At 44.7% G+C, this 19,225-nt stretch overlaps 1 pseudogene; it reads right to left on the minus strand.

Moving 5' to 3' along the window:
- LOC143389521 (leucine-rich repeats and immunoglobulin-like domains protein 1) overlaps positions 1-19,225 on the minus strand; it is an 82,113-nt pseudogene that overhangs the window by 30,238 nt on the left and 32,650 nt on the right.

A 19,225-nucleotide genomic window follows, 5' to 3' on the forward strand; every position in this document is an offset into this window, starting at 1 on the left:
AGTCAGCCTTCACAAGTGAAATGCAAAACAAAACCCTGATTAAATATCCGCTCACACCCATCAGTGTGGTCTCTATCAAATTAAAAAAGAAAAAAAAAGTTAAGCAGGGGTGAGGATTTGGAGCAATCAAAACTTTGTGGGAATGTGAAATGATGGAAAGCTGAAGAAAATGGTTTTCTGACTCCTCAAAACATTAAACACAAAGCCAGGAGTGGTGGCACACGACTGTCATCCCACTGGGATGACAGGCATGCACCACCATCCTTGGTGCCTTTCTTATTTTTTGAGACAGGGTTTCACTAAGTTGCTGAGGCTGGCCTCAAACTTGTGATCCTAGGCTGGGGATATAGCTCAGAGCTTGCCTGGCATGCACAAGCCCTGGTCCAATCCCCAGCACACCACATACACACAACTTGTGATCCTCCTTCCTCAGCCTTCCAAGAGGCTGGGGGGAGGGTTATAGGTGTGCACCACTCCACCTGGCTCATTTCCATATTTCCTAACACATTTGGTTATTGATTAGTCTTCTTTTAGTCTGGTTGGTGGATGGTCCAGCAGGCAATTCCTCCACCAGAAGGAGCATGGTTCTTTATCGTGAGGAAAAAAAACATACCCACCTCAACTGTGGCCATAGGTTCTACACTGAATACAGACACAGATCTCCACCATCTGAGAGTACCACTCAATTTTTGAAGACAACTATTACTTCATACTTCCAGGGATAAATAGCATGCTCAAGAGATGATTCTTCACATGAATCTTCATGATGTCTGAAAAGGCTGGGCCTTTTGCTACATATTAGGAAGTTTTAATGGCAGGGGAGTGAAGAGAAAGGAAAAAGGCCTCATTTATTCCCACTCCTTAGGCAAGAATAAATGCTCCAGCCCCAATGCAGGCAAGCACACGTGTGCACGTGTAATCAGTTTGAGGAATGCTAGCATCTATTTATTACTCAGTATGATTTCACCTGTGCCTCAAGACTAATTACCGACAGTCCCAGCTCAGGTCCCGAGGCCAAGACTAATTTTCCAAAATTAAAGTCTAGGTCTCTTTCCCCCCTTGCTTGCAGGATGAGCCCTTAGGGGGACTTTAATTATTCACCCAGCCCTAGGGGGTGGAGGCTCCTGTGACTGCCTCCCCTCCAAGACCTGCTCTTTAATTACACTTTAATGTGAATTGATCTCTGCACTAAGGAGACTGTAAAGAAGATTGATCTCCTCTCTCTCTCTCTCTCTCTCTCTCTCTCTCTCTCTCTCTCTCCCTCTCTCCCTCCCTCTCTCTCTCTCTCTCTTTCTAGAGGGTTTGCTAGAGAGTTAGGTATTCCCATTGATTTTATGTCATTAGCAGATCCAGCCAGGAAGAGGGCTCAGGCGGTTGCTGCCAGTGATCTCTCCAGCTCCTCACTTGCCTCACTATGAGAGAGGTCACCCACAGGACACCAGGTTGCTTTCCTCCCAGGCTGTGTTTTCTGGGACTTACAATTTACTAGGATGTTAAATATTGCATCCCCCCCTTTTTTAAAAAAGAGAGAGTGGGAGAGAGAGAGAGAATTTTTTAATATTTATTTTTTAGTTCTCAGCGGACACAACATCTTTGTTTGTATATGGTGCTGAGGATCGAACCCAGGCCGCACGCACACCAGGCGAGCATGCTATGGCTTGAGCCACATCCCCAGCCCTGCATCCCTTTTATTTAATCAGTTTTTCTTCGGCTAAGAGGTCACAGCAAATTAGAGGACTTAGAACCATCTCAGGTATTTTTATTTAATTTATTCATACTCTAAGTCTTCCAGGTACATTTGTTAACAGGAGAGAAAAATTTTACTCAAAAGCAAATGACAGCCATGTGCAGTGGTCCATGTGTGTAATTGCAGCAGCTGGGGAGGCTGAAGCTGGAGGATGGCAAGTTCAAAGACAGCCTTAGCAACTTAGTGAGACCCCAACAACTCAGCAAGAAATATTTAGAAATAAAATATTTTTTTAATAAAAAAAGGCTGGGATGTGGCTCAGTCGTTAAATACACCTGGGTTCAATCCCTGGTACAAAACAACAACAACAAAAAAGCAAATGACATTTTCAGATATGTGGACACCAGAGGCTGAAAGGAAGGGAATACAGGAAGTGAATGCTGATGGGTGGAGGGTGTGAAGGGGGTCTCTTTTTGTGGTGGTAAAAATGTTTTAGCATTAGATACTGGTTATGGTTGGACACCACTGAGAAGGTACTAAAAGCTGAACTGTATATACCTCAAAATAGTTAAAATGTTGAGTTCATTAATTTCATCTCAATCTAAAAAATCCAAAGAGTCCAAGTGCAGTGGTGCACGCCTGTCATCCCAAGCTGAGGCAGAAGGATCATGAGTTCAAAGCCAGCCTCAACAAATTAAATGAGACCCCCGTCTCTAAATAAAATACAAAAAAAGGGCTGGAGATGTGGCTCAGTGGTTAAGGACCCCTGGGTTCAATCCGCAGTAACTGCCCCACCCCCAAAATTTTTTTTTCAAGATTAGAAATATTTCAGTGTATTTAAACACACACACATACACACACACACACACACACACACACACACACACACTCCTAAGGAATTTTGACAGCAATTTCACAAAGTCACAAGTAACTGTGTCAACCTGGTTTTTGTTTTTATCTCCCACCTGGTGGACACAGGTTGAAGAGAGCAAAGGAGGTGGCAGGGTGAAGAGGTGAGTTCTGACAGGTACCACCACCACCTGGAGAGGAAGCCTGGCAGACACAGCCAGGGTGGCCTCTGCATGGGGTTCAGAGTGAAAATCAGTTTTCTGTCTGCTTTCCTCCCGGGAATGAAAACCAATCAGTCCTCCACACCACAACCAACCTCCTCCATGGCGTAAGTGCAGAACTGCTGCAGGAAAAGCAGAAATGTTCCTTTAGCAGAAATGTTGCTTATGCCTCAGACAAAATTACTGTTGCTGTGGGAACTGTAACTGAAGTTTCCTGGACTTCGAATTAAAAAAAAAAAAAATCTCAAATGTGAAACTCGACTGGCAGACTCTGCTCCCATTTAACAAAAGGCTGTTTCTTTTTCTGAGAACTATTTTTATGAAATTAGCGCCCTTGCTCCAACCCAATCCTATTAAAAGCTTTCCTGGAGTTTTATGCTTTCTGTTATTAAGGACAAATGGCTCTAGTATTATCCTCAGGACAAGATGCAAACAAAGCTGCTCTCTGACAAATACTTTAATTGAGTTAGATCCCATTAAACAGAAAGTATTAACCAATTGAAATTGTGCTGTAGGACCCAAGTTCCCAAAACTCTCTCTCTCTCTCTCTCTCTCTCTCTCTCTCTCTCTCTCTCTCTCTCTCAAAGCCTTGATATTAAAGTCAGGCACAAAACAAAACCTCTTCCCAGGAGACCCTTCCAAGTGTGACACCCAGCAAAGAAGGGAACTGGAGTCTGAGAACTCAGGGCACGCCTGTGTGACAGAGAAGAAGAACTCAGCTCCAGAGGCCAAGTCTAGGATGACAGGTGTCTGAGCTGAAAACCACAAATCTGCTATTTCTGCTGAAAGACACAAAGTACAAAGAGCAGATACTGGACAGACTGATCAACCATGTCTTCAGTGACATTGCCCCTGCCCTCTACTTCTGGGTCACCCAAGAAATCGATGCCTGATTCAACAAAAAAGAAAAAAAGGAACTTGTCCCAGGTCATGCCTGCATTGGAGGCAGAGAAGGATACACACCAGATCTCCACTTTTCCTTTCTGCATTAGTCTATAAACTTGTTGCAACAAAATTGTCTCCTCGAACACACATGGCCTCACAGTAATCATATTTTGCTTATTTTTCTGATCCTCCACTGCTCAAAAAAGGGAAATAAACCACTGAACAGGGTGGCACATACCTATAATTCCAGCAGCTCAGGAGGCTGAGGCAGGAGGATCCAGAGTTCAAAGCCAGCCTTGGCAACTTAGCGAGGCTTTAAACAACTCAGGGAGACCCTGTATCTAAATAAAATACAAAATAGGGCTGGGGATGTGGCTCATTGGTGAGCTCTCCTGGGTTCCATCCCTGGTACCAAAAGTGGGGGCAGGATAAAATACTGAGGGACTAAGGACTCTCAGATGTCAGAGTACAGCTCAGTGGTACGGCACTTGCCTAATATGTGAAAGGCCCTGTGTTCCATCCCCACTGCTACAAGCAAGCAAAAATGAAGTTTGTAACTATTAGCACATTTTCAGACAATGTGTCAGTGCTTCCACGTCACCTTGGAACAGCCTCTGGGACACAACTTCACGGGGCACAGGAGACACCTAATAATTATTCACAGAACACGGGACACATTTTAATTCTAAATTTCTGCAAGGCAACAGTACCTATCAGGAACACATGTTCTTCTAAGATGATCAATGGGCACTGCTTCATGGATGAAGATGCTAAAAGCCTTGTTGGGTCAGAATGGGAAAAATGTCCTTTGGCTACAAAGTGACCCTCATCCACTCTCTGCTCATCCTCTGTTGTTCTCTCCTCCATCCTTCACGTAGACCACAAAGGATACCCAGAAATGCATGCAGGGTGACCGCAAAATCATCTAGACTCCTGTTCCCCAGAGGTCACGCTGCTAACCTAACTGTCTGCAGACACTCAGTCCAGGCATCCAGTCTGAAAACCTCCGAGAAAATGAAAATAAAGACCCTTCCATTTCTGTTGTCTCAGAGAAATCACTGCCCAAGTCAGATGGAGACTAACTTCAGGCCAGAGAGGTTGCCAATGCTAACCTGCATTTTCCAAAACTGAATCGGAGTGAGAAGGGAGTCTCTCTCTCTCTCTCTCTCTCTCTCTCTCTCTCTCTCTCTCTCTCTCTCATGAACATATTTCAATGCAGTCTAATGGAATAGCAGGAACAAGGCCAGACAGCCCCACTGCTACTGGCACTGGGGCCAGGGAACAGAAATGTATTTTTAGTCAGCAGAGCAAGAAGTGATTCAAGTGCCACAGGCCCGGGGTGCAAGCTGGGGGCCTTCCTGCCTCTGGCATGGGATGCCTCGCAGTCACCTACCATGCTCCTTGCTCCAAGGGCAGGGGGTGGACAAAGAAGCCTTGGAAGGACACAAGTGTCCCATCTCAATTCCACCTCTATATTTGCAACTTAGTATACATTCGGGGAGTCGCACCTTCTTCTCTAGCAACTCCAAGATATGCTCTGCTATCCTGGCTCCCTCACTGAACAAGAAAAGGAGGAATGAGTGGCCGAATGGCCTGGGAGCTTGTTAAAAATGTGGTTTTGGGGATGTGGCCCTGCATTTCTTTGTTTGGTGTGGTGTTGGGGGTGGGGTGTGCCAGGGATTGAACCCAGGGACACTTGACCACTGAGCCCCATCCCCAGCCCTATTTTGTGTTTTATTTAGAGACAGGGTCTCCCTGAGTTGCTAAGTTCCTTGATTTGCTGAGGATGGCTTTGAACTCACCATCCTCCTGTTGCAGCCTCCCGAGCCTCTGGGATGACAAGCAGGCAACACCGCGCCCGCCTGGCTGTGACTCTGCATTTCTAATGGGCCTGGTGTGGATATGATACTGCTGGTGCACAACCTGGGCTCTCAGGATTCATGAGCATCTCCGTGCACTTGGCTTGAGGAACACTCTGGGGGTTTCCACATCCCCAGCTCACCTCTCCAAAGGCTGACTCATTTAATGTAGCCCACGATTAGGCACCTTGCAGGTGCTGCGCACAGAACAAGTGGGCACAAAAAAGAAAGTGAAACCTCTGCTCATACTTCAAGGGTCATGGTTTTCCTGCTTTCAATATTCATTCCTTCACAGGGAACAAAGACCGTCCTACAATGCCTGTGGGCCTACAGTGAGGTCTCATCAAGACCAAAGGAGTTATGTGAGAACCAGCCACCATTAAGAGCCACCAAGTATCACATATTTGCTAGGTGACCCTCATGATATCAAGTGCTTCATGTATGTTCTGCTTCCCTCTAGGCCTGGCCCTGTCCACTTGTAATCCCAGTGACTCAGGAGGCTGATGCAAGAGGATAGCAAGTTTGAGGCGAGCCTGGGCAACTTATGAGGCCCTAAGCAACTTAGCTAGACCATGTCTCAAAATATAAAAGAGTCTGGGGATGTGGCTCAGTGGTAGAGTGCCCTGGTTCAATCCCCAGTATCCCTCCCCTCCAAAAAAATGTCAGAATTACATTTTTCTTTTATGAGATTCAGAGATGAAGTCAACTGTTCAGGATAGGGTGAGCCACCACCCAGCCCCTCCCCAGGCTTTCTTGAAGAACCCTCAGCAGCCTGGAAAAAGGTTCAGCTCCAGAGCGTGTTTCAAAAGTCTTTTCCCTGAACACAGGGCCTGCAGCCAGCCAAAATCCAAGATCGACACGCTAACCCGAGATCTTAATAGTGCCTTCCTGCCACATCCCCCTGCTCAGCCTGCTGAGTTCCAGGGTTCCAGAGAAAAGGACGCACACAGGTGAGCAAACGAATTGTAAAACTAGCAAAATGAAGATAAAGTAAAAATGTGCAGGGCTGCAGTGTGGACAGGAAATTCAGTAGAAAGGGGGTGCTCTGCTCAGGAAGCTGCCCAAAAAATCTGGTGGAGCGCATGGCTGGACTCCCAGCTGGGAAGACCTGTCAGGCTGCAGGAGCAGGGTCAGACCAGGTGCCTCGTCCCTAGCAAAGGCAAAAGGCTCAAATGATCACACCCCAGGGCTTCCTCACTGCGTTTTTTGGTTAAAACCATTTATGTCCTTTTTGGTTTTCTCTGTAAGAACACCCAGATTTCACTTCAGTCTATCATTGACCATTACAATAAATTCCTCTTTTTTCTGCTGATTTCTGAGGCCAGGGGGCACTTCATTATTATGTGTATATATATACATACACACACACACACACACACACACACACACACATATACTTTTATGGCTCTAATATATATATATATATATATATATTTTAGAGCCCTAAAAATAAACTGAGTCTCAGTCCCAAATTCACTGGCACAGAGCTGAGCCTACTATCTTATAATTCACATGGCTTCCTTTAATTCCAGTTTATTCACCTGAGCTGCAACTTCATGGGTCAGAGAGCAAGTAGAAAAGTCCTAGCATCCCCCAAATGGGAGACAAGTCAAGGGCTGGAGAGTGGCTCAATGGTAGGGCACATGCCTAGCTAGCATGTGTGAAGCCTGAGGTTCCATCCCCAGCACTGCTGGAAAAAAAAACGGGTGTGGGGGGCAAAACCTCCAGCTTTTGATTCTGCAAAACCCCAGAACAGCAAACAAGGCATTTTCTGTGATGAAGGTCATTCTCCACTAGTGAGCAAGCATGCCACCTCAAGTTCTCCTGCCACCAGTGTCAGCAAGCCAAAACCACGGACCCACCAGGGCCCAGAGCCCCCAGATGGCACTACTCACAGAAAGAGAGACACCACATGTGGAGAGGCAGCACCCAGGGACGGTATGGCTGTCAACTCATTATTATGGAGGTACCTGTAACAAAAGCAAGAGAGAATGGATCATATGGAGCACTTAAGTTAAGCATTTAGAAACACAAACATACAAGGCCAATCAAAACCACCGTGAGCCAGGCGCGGTGGCGCAGACCTGTCATCCCAGCAGCTTGGGAGGCTGAGGCAGGAGGACCGTGAGTTCAAAGCAGCCTCAGCAACTTAGTGAGACCCTAAACAACTTAGTGAGACCCTGGCTGTAAATAAAAATAAAAAGGCCTGGGGATGTTGCTCAGTGGTTAAGCACCCTAGGTTCAACCCAGCTACCAAAAAATAGATAGATAGATGATAGATCGATAAATAGAAACCCCCTGCTGCATTCACCACAGGAGGTGTGAAATAAAAGAATCCACAAGTGAGTTTTTAAAGAGAAAGAAGTTCTATGAAGTCACAAAGCCTAACTATTCCTCACATCCCTGGTAAGAAATTAACACTAACATCAAGTTCAGAAAAGAAATCAAGACTAACAGACATTGAGTAGTGAGAATAGGCCCAGATACAGGTTCAGGTCAAGTGTGGCCCCAAGTCCATCCTGGTTGGCTCAATCAGTCAGGAAGGGATCTGGGGAGGAAAGACTGTCCCCTCCTGGTTGCTCAGTGCTCTGCCTGAACCACAGGGCAACATGCAGGAACAGAAAGCTGGAGCCCAGTGGCTCACTATTGTGGGGTTCTGAGATGCTGGTCACATATGGGACTGATTATTTCAATGCCTTCACTATGAAATAACAAAGGGGCTGGACTCAGAGATGTTCATCCATTTGAGGTTCCAGCTTCCCTGGACTCTGATGGAGTCTCTGGATGGTCTTCCAGGAAAACAAACATATACACATTCTTTCTGCACACAGACATTGTGAAAATCCTCTGCAGACAGGATGTGCTCTCCAAGTTCCCTTCCTGCTGGAAGGTTCTATAATCTCTCTTTCCACCATTGATATCTCTTAATGGAAATGAAATCCCATGGACACAGCTTGCCTGGTATGGCCCCAGAGGCTGTACAATCTGGCCTCCTTACATGGACATGTATTTCCAAATCTGGGAAAAGAATCCAAAAATCAGACTTGCAATGTGAGCCCAAGAAACCTCAGGAAAGCCAAAGCAGTGTCCAGGCATTCTGCCAGGTGACGGGCTTGAAAGAAATTGTACTTGAGATGCAAAGTCAAGGGAATAAAACTGGATTATCTTGCTATCAATTTTTAAAGAGAGATACATCTTACACACAGGGCACTCTCTGAAGACAGGCCACTGGCATGACAGCTGTATTCATACAAGTAGAGAACCCACATTTGCCTGAAATGAATCATCTAGTTGTCTGCCATCTTTTACAGAAATGAATAGGAGAAGTGAAAAAAAGAAAAAGAAAGAAAAAAAGGTCTTGAATTATCCCATTTGCTTTCTTCGGTGCCAAAGCCAGTTAGGGATGAGGCTTGACAATTACTGGGCCGTAGGACACAGAATGCTTGTTTAAATAGCTTCATGACTGAAGCATCTGGCAGAGAGAAAGCAGATCCGTATCATGTGGCAAATCCTTGTTTGTGTGTTGAAATAGGCAATTAATTACTTTAACAGTCTGTTATCTGACGGTCCCCTGAATCAGATGGTTTCTGCTTCTACCTTTTATCTCTCCCAACCCTGCTTCGAGATCCATTTCCCATCACGGTACTGAAAATTCTCCCTCAGCCTTAATCATGACCAGGAAAATTTCACAGTACCTATGAGCACACATATCACGAGAGGACACCCTCCGTTTTCACCAGAGCAAGAAAAGCTCAGCTCAGGCGCCTGCTACCACCAAGGTGTCTCCTAGAGATTGACTCTAAAACAGAAGATGTGGTAATAAGAAGAGTAGCAGGTAACTTAACCAAAGGCTTACTATTTACCAGATGAAACTCTAACAGGTTTTCAGCCTATGGACTCATCTTTTGGACCGTAGAAGTGGGTCCCAGGAATGTTTCCATTGAAATAAGAGGTGTTAAATAATTGGACCAACATCACTAGCAGAAAATAGCAGTGGCCCAGGAAATTTGGCCCCAAAGTCTGGGTTCTTAACTACTATCTTTCTGGGGTTTTTTTGTTGTTGTTGTTTTGTTTTTTATCATTATCCCCTCAGGGGCACTCGACCACTGAGAGTCATCCCCAGCCCCTTTTTTTGTATTTTATTTAGAGACAGGGTCTCACTGAGTTGCTTAGGGCCTTGCTAAATTGCTGAGGCTGGCTTTGAACTTATGATCCTCCTGCCTCAGCCTCCTGAGCTGCTGGGATGACAGGCACGCATCACCACGCCCAGCTTGTTTCTTTACGATTGTAGCGAAACCCCTGTATGTATTATGTATAGTAATCATCACAACAACTTTGAGTTCGTTTCCAGTTATTACTGCTGTTTCCTATATGACACTCATTTTCCAAGTCAGTTTAAGTAACCAGCCAGGGGGACATGGCCAAGAGATGAACATTGACCTCAAATCAGAGAAGAGCAACAAGCAAATAAGCCAACAAGCATGAGGCTGGCCAGAAAGCTCCTAATCCCTTAGGTAACATTGAAGTTGTTTTTCTGCCTTGATTTGAATTGGAACCTAAAACTGAGTATGTAAAAACTCTGGCTAATGAGCCTCCAGCCCCCAAACAAAGCTGATTTCCATCAAAGGCCCTAAAACTCTTGCTGAGATATCTGGCTTCTATAAAAATTTTTCTGATGATTCAGGACCAAGAAGTGCCTCAAATGTATCGGACAATGAATCATGGCCCAACCCAGGAGCTGGAAGGAGGTGTAAGTTAGGTCAGTGGGGGCTGCGAGGGTTGCCTGACCCCAGAGCAGAACCCGCACAAGACCTGACCCATTCAATCCTTAAGGTCAGCGGGGACTTTTGGGTCCCTGAGTTTTCTCCCCAAACTTACACTTACTTAGCTCAGTTCAAGGGAAAAGTTACATTTAAATGTTACAAAGGACATTTCACAGAACATCATCATCATTTATTATCTTAATGAAGTTTGGCCTTTTAACCAACAATATAAAATGCACCCAAGGAGTATTATGGAGTCATAGCATCTTTTTTTCCTTGCCAGACTTATTGATTGAATAGCTGATAGAGGCACACAGTAAATATTTCAAACCATTTCAAAAAAGAATACACGGAGTATACAGTGAAAAAAAAAGTTCCTGTATCCTTCAGTCTACTGGCCTGCCTCCAAGGGGAATCTCCTGCTGCAGGCTATGAGAGATGTGCATGTGTTTTTATTTTACACAAAGCTTGTGTCTTGTGGGCTATTCTGTGCTGCTCTTTTCCCCTCAGCAATAAGTCTTGAGGAGGTCTTCACAAGTCTTTCAGCCAGCTGCAGAGCAGTCCTCTGCTGGAATTAGTGGTTTAAAAAAAATGGACCCTTTTCTTTACTGATTTATTTTGCCAATTTGTTCTTGGTAGGCAGAATGGTTATTCCAATTGCTTCCAACTAGACAGAGATCCAACTACTAACAATCAAGTCAGGAGGAGGGCTGGAACTTTGGTTTCCCTTCTTTTTTCCCCTTACTTATTAACCTATTTATTTATTTATCGTACTAGGGGTTGAACCCAGGGCTTCATGCATGCTAGGCAAGTGCTCTACCACTCAGCCACAGCCCCTGGTTCTTCTGTTTTTAACTTATTTTGAGACAGGGTTTTCCTAAATTTCCTAGGATGGTCTTAAACTTGCCATCCTCCTGCCTGAGCCTCTGGCGCAGTTGGGATTACAGGTATGAATCACCACATCAGCTTGGTTTTGTTTCTTAAGAGGGAGAAAGCCATCAGGAGCACGCAGGAACATGATTTTAAGAGACTTAATAACTGAGGTTATGCTTTAGCTACTGGAGAATAATGCATACTAAATAATGGCTTTAGCAAGACTTCATGATACATAATATCTAAAATTATTTTTGTATAATGACAAAGAATATATAGCTCTCCCTTGGTATCTGTGGGGTTAACTGTAGGAACCACCCCTCCACCAAAATATGACCAAGACCTTTACAGAAAACTGTAGCAGTATTTGTATAAATCCTATGCATCTCCTCATGTAAACTTTAAATCACTTCTAGGTTACTCTGAATGTTATCTAATGTTGCATAAAGGCTATGGAAATAGTTGTTACCTTGTATTTTTAGGGAATAACAACAAGGAGAAAAAAATGGTTGTATATGTAAATTTTTCCCCAATATTTTAAATCAGAAGTTGGTTGAATCCATGGCCATTAAACCCATGGACATGGGGAGGACTGGCTGTGGTCACTTTAGCAAGTACATACAATAATCAGGGTGAACACGGACCCAGTGCCAGGAATCTGTTGCAAACCTGAATGGCAAGCCAACCCTTTCAGGAAAATAGGAATGATCATCCCATCCCAAAAGAAGAAACTGAGACAGAGTGACAGAAAAGAAATTTTTTCAAAGAGATTACACAGCTTGCATTTTTTTGTTTGTTTTAGTTTGGTTTGGGGGTTTTCTTTCTCTTTTCTTTCTTTCTTTTCTTTCTAGTACTAGGGATTGAACCTACGGGCACTGAACCACTGAGCCACATCCCCAATCCTTATTCTATTTTATTTAGAAACAGGGTTTTTCTGAGTTGCTTAGGGTCTTGCTAAGTTGCTGAGGCTGGCTTTGAACTTCCGATCCTCCTGCCTCAGCCTCTGGAGCTGCTGGGATGACAGGCGTAAACCACTGATCCCAGCCAGCTTATGTTTTAAAGTCAGATCTCCTCATTCTCAAAACTTGCAGTACCTTTGTTTCCCTTTTCAACCAATGAAAATAATACAAGTGCCAACCTTATAGGGTCTGGTCAGGTTACAGCTGAAATAATGAAACATAAAGGTTTAGGTACAGATATATGGGAAATACCTAGCAAGTGGTAGTGATTCATAGCCAAAAATAGTGCCTCAGAGCAACCCCTACCCCACCTGTGCCCAACATACAACCATCATGCGCTCTCCTCATGCATGTGCATGAACATAGGGAGGCAGCAGGCAGCAGCCTTAGATGCTGGCAGCACAGCGAGCCATAAATACCCAATAGCAGACACAGGCTAGGCTTCCTCACCCCTCAGAACATTTTAAGTCAGTGGCTCTGGTGAGCACATAGGGGTATCCACAGCAAGGAATCTCAGCCAGGCAGCAGTATCATGAGCTGAGCACCATTTTCACAGAGGACTGTGTAAACAGCCTTCCTATTATAGAAGAGCCTTGGTGTCCAGCACCCTCCTGGGTGGAGGCCCTCCTGGTGGGCCCTCAGGGCTGCGGGAAGTGCAGACCATGTGGCTTGGAAGCAGCTGTCTAAGTGCCCCCATGTTCTCCAAGAGCCTCCAAATGGCTGGCTTTCTCCCTCTAACCAACCCACAGTATTATGTGGTTCGAGGGCCTCCAAAATTAAACCACTGCTAAGCCACCCCCGGCTCCTTTGCCAGCCATGGCTCTGACACTCCTTGGGGTTTGGGAGAACTGGCTGCCCCCTGGGAAACACTCAGGCCCAGCTAATTCTGATGCAACTGGGTATCAACTGTGATTCTTGAGGGTTTTTTTGGTTTGTTTTGTCTTTTCTTCCACACCCTTTCCCATCTCCCCACCACTCATCCCTGACACCTCTTTCAATCTCCAGGAGTATCAGAATTCCTGCAGAAAAAGCCCCACAGGCTTTCAGTGAGGAGTTCTGCTTCTCTGGGTACCATGTCTGGAGATTCCAGGGAGTGGCACCAGGGAGAGAAGGCAGTCAAGGTAGGTAAAAGGTGCAACCTGTCAGTCTCCAAAAATGTGTTTCTATACTAGCACTCATCCAGGGCTGCCCAGTTCCAAAAGTAGCAAAAGAGAAATAATACTCAGTGAGCCTTTGCCATAGCCAGGGCCAAAGCATCATCTTCAGTTAATAACTACAATGATACTGATCGTGTGTCACTGTGTCGATGGCACAGAGGAGGCAAAAGAAACACTGAGGAGCTGTCACCTGTCCAGGGACACAGACTCAAACGAAAACCCCAAGGGTCAGAACCAGAACTCAAATGTCAAAATCCAGTTCTGCTTGCCACTAAAACGAGTGTTTCCACCCCCACTTCACCCTACTGTGTCTGTAATAGATGACCTTGGTTTTACAAGACCCACTCAGGAAGGCAGTGCTGGGGGTGGGGGGATTCCACTCTTAAAACAAGGAAACTAGAGGTTGGTGGTCAAGAGAGCAAAACCCAATGGAAGTCGAAAGCCTGTGTGAGCAAGAAACAAGAACTAGGGAGCTAGCAAGACCAATGCTGAGAGCACCGTCTGAAGCATCCACAAAGAATGTGTTAAAAGAATGTCTCCTTTTTTTAATGTCAAAATGATGGTGGGGTGGGGAGGCTGAGGCAGGAGGACTACAAGTTTAAAGCCAGCCTCAGCAACTGAGAGAAGCCCTAAGCAACTCAGTGAGACCCTGTCTCTAAATAAAGTATAAAAGAGAGCTGGGGATGGGGCTCAGGGGTTAAGCTCCCCAGGGTTCATTCCTAGTAAGGAGGAAAAAAAAGAATGCAAAGTAAATTCCATTATGAACAAAATATCAAATAAAGTTTAAATCCAGACAGTGTCAGCAACGGTGCTATGTCAAGCCATGCTGGAGTCTTGGGCAAGAGGAAAATGATCAGTAGTACTGATTCTACCTCAGTTCAAAGTTTTTATATTTTGCTCCTCATAGATATTTGAGGGAGGGGGGATTAATTTTGATTTTTTTAAGCATTGCGTCAAAATAGTCATTACCTCGAATGCTGAGTTTAGGGTGCCCTCAAAATTTCTATGCCGGAGTCAAGTGCCCCACCTTCCTCTCCTGAGCCCCTTCCCCATTTTCATGTCTTATTCAGGCACCCAGGACAGTGCCTGGCATAGAAAAAGGTGCTCAAAGAAGTGTTAAGTGGAAGCCCAGATGATGTCAGAGGAAATGCCCCAATTTTAATTTTTGTTCAACTCTAAAAAGAAACCACAGCCAGGCTTTGGGGCCATTATTAGGTACATAAAAGTTACTTGAACTCAAGCACTTGTAGTACCATGACAATCAACCTGAAAAGTGAGATGACTACCGAGTGACAAACGGGAAGGTAGGATATACAGCATGGATACAATGGGAAAAGGGGTAAATCATGAACCATGCAGAGGAGCACAAGATTTCCTCACACTACTCATAATAATAATTCATGTCAATTTAGAACTTATGAATTGTTTATTTCTGAAATTTTCCATTTCATATTTTCAGACTGTGGTTGACCACAGACAACTGTACTGTCATTTGTCAGTAAAGACATAATGATGAAAATACCCCCTCACACAGGCTTACACTGCCCATCTCGGATAGTAAGGAATGTTCCAAAATGAAAGGATTTTCTCCAATTTCTCCCCACCCCTCTACCAACCATACAGAGATTTAGGGAAAGCACTCACATTTCCTGTAGATTTGGAAAGTCCTCAAAGCCAGCAGGGTCAATCTCAGAGAGTTTGTTGTAACTCAGGTTTCTGGTAAAGGAAAGGAAAAAAAAATAATCTATACTTGGCATTGTGCACCGAATTGACAAATTTTATCCTTCCCCACTTAATCCCTTCCCCCCAAAAATCTAAGCCCTCTCCCTCCTAATACCCATTGTCTCATGCATTATTTTAAGTAACATTTTTGCTACTGAAATTTACAAATATACCTCTCCTGCCCACTTGCATCCATAAACAAGGCCTGAAAGGCAAGCAATGAACATGCCAACCACCTGAGGCAATGGATTCAAGCAATATCATTTTATCACCTAACAACCTGTAAAGAATTCCTAAAGTGAGCCAGACCCCTATCCACATTAAGGTGTCCTGGTCCAAATACTCTGCACCAAATACTTTGAAAAAGTCCAGGGCTATTCTTTTATACATACATGGAGTCTAACTTCCCATTCTTGTGTTTGTTCATGATGTGGAGTTTCCCTGGTTGTGTGTTCATATATGAACATAGGAAAGTTCTGTCCCATTCATTCCACTTTCTTTCCTATTCCCATCCTCCTCCCTTCCCTTCATTCCCCTTTGTCTCATCCAATGAACTTCTATTCTCCCCCCCACCCCTTATTGTGAGTTAGCATCTGCATTTCAGAGAGAACATTTGGCCTTTGGATTTTGGGGATTTGCTTATTTCACTTAGCATGGTAGTCTCCAGCTCCAACCATTTACTGGCATATCAAGGCTATTCTTAATGACATTTTTATTAATGTTTGACTAATGCATCAACATCAAACAGCAGTAAAGAAATGAAGAAAAGGTGGTTCAAGCCTTTTATTGTCTAAGCCAGTGGTTCTCAATCAGGAATGATTTTACGATGAACCCCCACACACAACCCCCCCCCATGGGGAGACAGCTGGCAATGTCTAGAGACATAAAGACAGAGGAGAATGGGTGGTTCTGGTGTCTAATGGGTAAAGGGCCAAGGCTGCTATTCAACATTCTACTGTGCACACAGGCACTGTCCCACAACAGAAGTATCCAGCCCTACGTGTCAATACTATCCTGAGATTGAGAAACCCTGGTCTAAACAAGAATTCAGGACTCAAAATTGCTCAAACGCAATTTGAGTGGTTGTTTACAAAAAGAAACTACAAGATTTGGAATTACAAGGCTGTTTATGAGCACAGTATCTCCATGCCACAATCATCACACAGAAGAAGGGAACCCGGTGTTAAGACATTCACACTGGTATGAACCCTAGACAGGGGAAAGCTGGCAGAGCAGCCTTCTCAGGTGATACCAGCTGTCTCACTAGCTCAGAATCACACATTTCTTCCCATTCATCCCCAGCTGTACCCTCCAACACCAAGAAGGGTGAGCTTCTCTGATCATAGCCTCAACCTAGACCAGTTTCATCTTTTGGGGACAGAAACCATGAGATGTGATCTCCAAATCAGCCACAGCTTCTCACTCCATACTCCTGCTGCAAAAGTTAAGTCCACCCAGCCCGAGCAGGCCAAAGTGGTTGACGTTTCTCATATCAGCTATTCATTCCACTGACATTCCTGACAATGAGCAGCCCCAGTAATCAGGAGTTTAAAGTCTGCCTCTGAAAATGTCACCTAAGTGGCAGCAATCTTTTAAGGTTACTCCAGAGACATTTCAATCAATACTAACCTAGAACTGAGAGCCATTTCCCTATGACATGGAAGACATTCATCTAAATAAAAGTCAAGCTGCACTGGAAACTAATGGTACTTCTGTGTTTATGTCACAGCCTGAATTAAAGGCCATTTGTCCAGAAATTAAGAGGCCATAAAGACTGAAGGTGTTAACTTTTAAAAATTATTTTTAGTTGTAGATGGACATAAAAATAAATAAATAAGCAAACGTGTTATGTGGTGCTGAGGACTGAATGCTGAGTCTCACACGTGTTAGGCAAGCACTCTACAGCCCCAGCCCAGGTGATAACTTTTAAAGCCAGATACTGAAGTCAAGTGCGGGCTTGCTTGTACTCGGGGGTATTTATCAATGGGTAAATAGAAACCAACAGGCTAGACCTGAGAAAGAAAACCCACAAAGGGAGAATTTCTCATGTCAGAAAAAGGACTGAGATTTTCCTCTACTCTGAGTGGATTATCATGGCAAGTGAAGGGGATGGTGGCTACCATTTCTACAGGTAAAGATACTGCAAGCTTCAGGCTATAATTCATATCATCACAGGCAACTTGAGAGATGACCTGGAGGAGACATGACAGAAGGGCTCTCAGAAACCATGGAAGCAAGAGATGCAAAGAGCGGATGCTTCATGCAGCTGACAAAATGACCAGGACACCAGCATACTTAACAGTTGACATTTGCTCTCCATTTAAGAAAAAAGAGCCAGCATAGGTAAATCTTCATTTTCCAGAAAGGCTCAAAATATGAATTCTTATGGGAAATCCTTTTTTTTTTTTTTTGGCGGGGGGGGGGGGACTGAACCCAGGGGTGCTTACCCACTGAACCCCATACCCATCCTCCTGCCTAAGCTGCTGAGATTAGAGGTGTGTGCCATGGTGCTCAGTTTAGTCTAGAATTTGTTTTTAAATTTCCCATTCTCAAAATGGGAACCAAACCTTACGGTATGGTTCTAGGGAAGGTCGTGTTGGTAATTTCATTGGAACTTAGTGTGTACTGTGTGTAATTCCTCAGAAGGTAAAAACAGCAGAAACAGTCTCACTAGCTTAAAGGATTAAACAACTAATAGGTTATATGGTCTTCCTCACTCGCACCCCTTGAAATCTTGAAGGGGCAGTCGCTCTTCCTCAGTTCTTTAAAAGCAGGTGCCTTCTGCGGTGAACAGGGCAGGTTCTGAGGTGGAGGAAGAGATTGGCGAACGGAGCCTGTGATGCCCCAGAAAACACGTTTCCCAGGCCATCTCTGGGTGCCCACTGGTGCTCAGGAGTTGGGTCACTGGGTTGTCTAGTCCCCATTTTCCAGCTGTGGTGTTCAGCTGAGCAAACATCTGGAGGCTTCAACTATGCAAAGGAAGAAGACGTTCAGGAGTCCACCCAGGATTGAGAAATGGGCATAGGCTAGCTGGGAAATGAGACTGAAGAGGAATACCTGGTTCTAGACTGGAAACCAGTCCTTCCATGGGGAGCTAGCATCTCATTCTTGTCCAAGATGTACCAAGCATTTTGCTACAGAGGCAGTAGTCCATGGGCAGCACGGGTTTGTGGGGACCAAGTGGGCTTGTTTTCCCTGCCACCGGTTACTCAAAAATCAACGGAACTTCTCATCTCTCCACTTCCAAGAAGTCAATGAATTATTGTTCGCCAGCTCCGAAGAGCATTTGCCAAGTTTATAATATGTGGTTCAGCTGTAATCCAGGAAGGTGCTGGTCAGATTAGGTAAATACCTATTAAGCCTATAGGATTACGCTCAGGGCAGTTCCGAGTGGGAGCATCTTGCAAGAGACTTAAGCCTTCCTGAGGCCCTTTCCCCTGTCAGGATGGTCTTTTGTGTGCTTTAAAGGGCTTGCATCAGTATACACCTCACCCCACCATATTTCATCACCCTTTTCAAAAAATCTCTTGAGTTATGAGGAAATGAATATTTATAATTTTAATCATTGTTTTTAGCAGCGATGCAGATTGAACCTAGGGCCTTCTGCTTGCCAGGCAAGTGCTCTCCTACTCAGCTACACCCCAGGCCCCTCCTTTCTTCTCCTCCTCCTCCCTCCTCTTCTTCCTCTAACCCTACCATTCATCATCTTTCTCTGTGCTGCTGGGGAGTGGAGCCCAGGGCTTCATGCATGCCAGGCAAGCACTCTACCACCGAACTACACCGAACTTTTATTTTTAAAGTTCAAGTTTCTCCTGTAGGTGCTGTTTTACTTGAAACATTTACTGGTTATCCCCAGGTTTAGAAATACTGCTTGATTATGATTTAGATCCAGCACAGTTGGATGGATGGTGATGATGGACAGTCCATCTGCATCATGGCATGAGGTCACAAACAGCTCCTGAAACCTTGACATATGGCTGGTGAGGACTGGAATTATAGCTCAGTGGCTGAGCACTTGCCTGGAATGTGTGAGGCCCTGAATTCAATCCTCTGCACTATATATAAATAAGTAAATTAAATAAAAGATCCATTGGCAACTGAAAAAAAAGGAATTCATACATATTTGTTACCAGGGATTGAATCCAGGGTGCTTAACCATGGAGCCGCATCCCCTGCCCTATTTTGTATTTTATTTAGAGACAGGGTCTCACTGAGTGCCTTAGGGTCTCACTTAGGGCCTCCCTAAGTTG

Source organism: Callospermophilus lateralis, unplaced genomic scaffold, assembly GCF_048772815.1.
Source record: "Callospermophilus lateralis isolate mCalLat2 unplaced genomic scaffold, mCalLat2.hap1 Scaffold_63, whole genome shotgun sequence".
Classification (NCBI taxonomy): Eukaryota; Metazoa; Chordata; class Mammalia; order Rodentia; family Sciuridae; genus Callospermophilus; species Callospermophilus lateralis.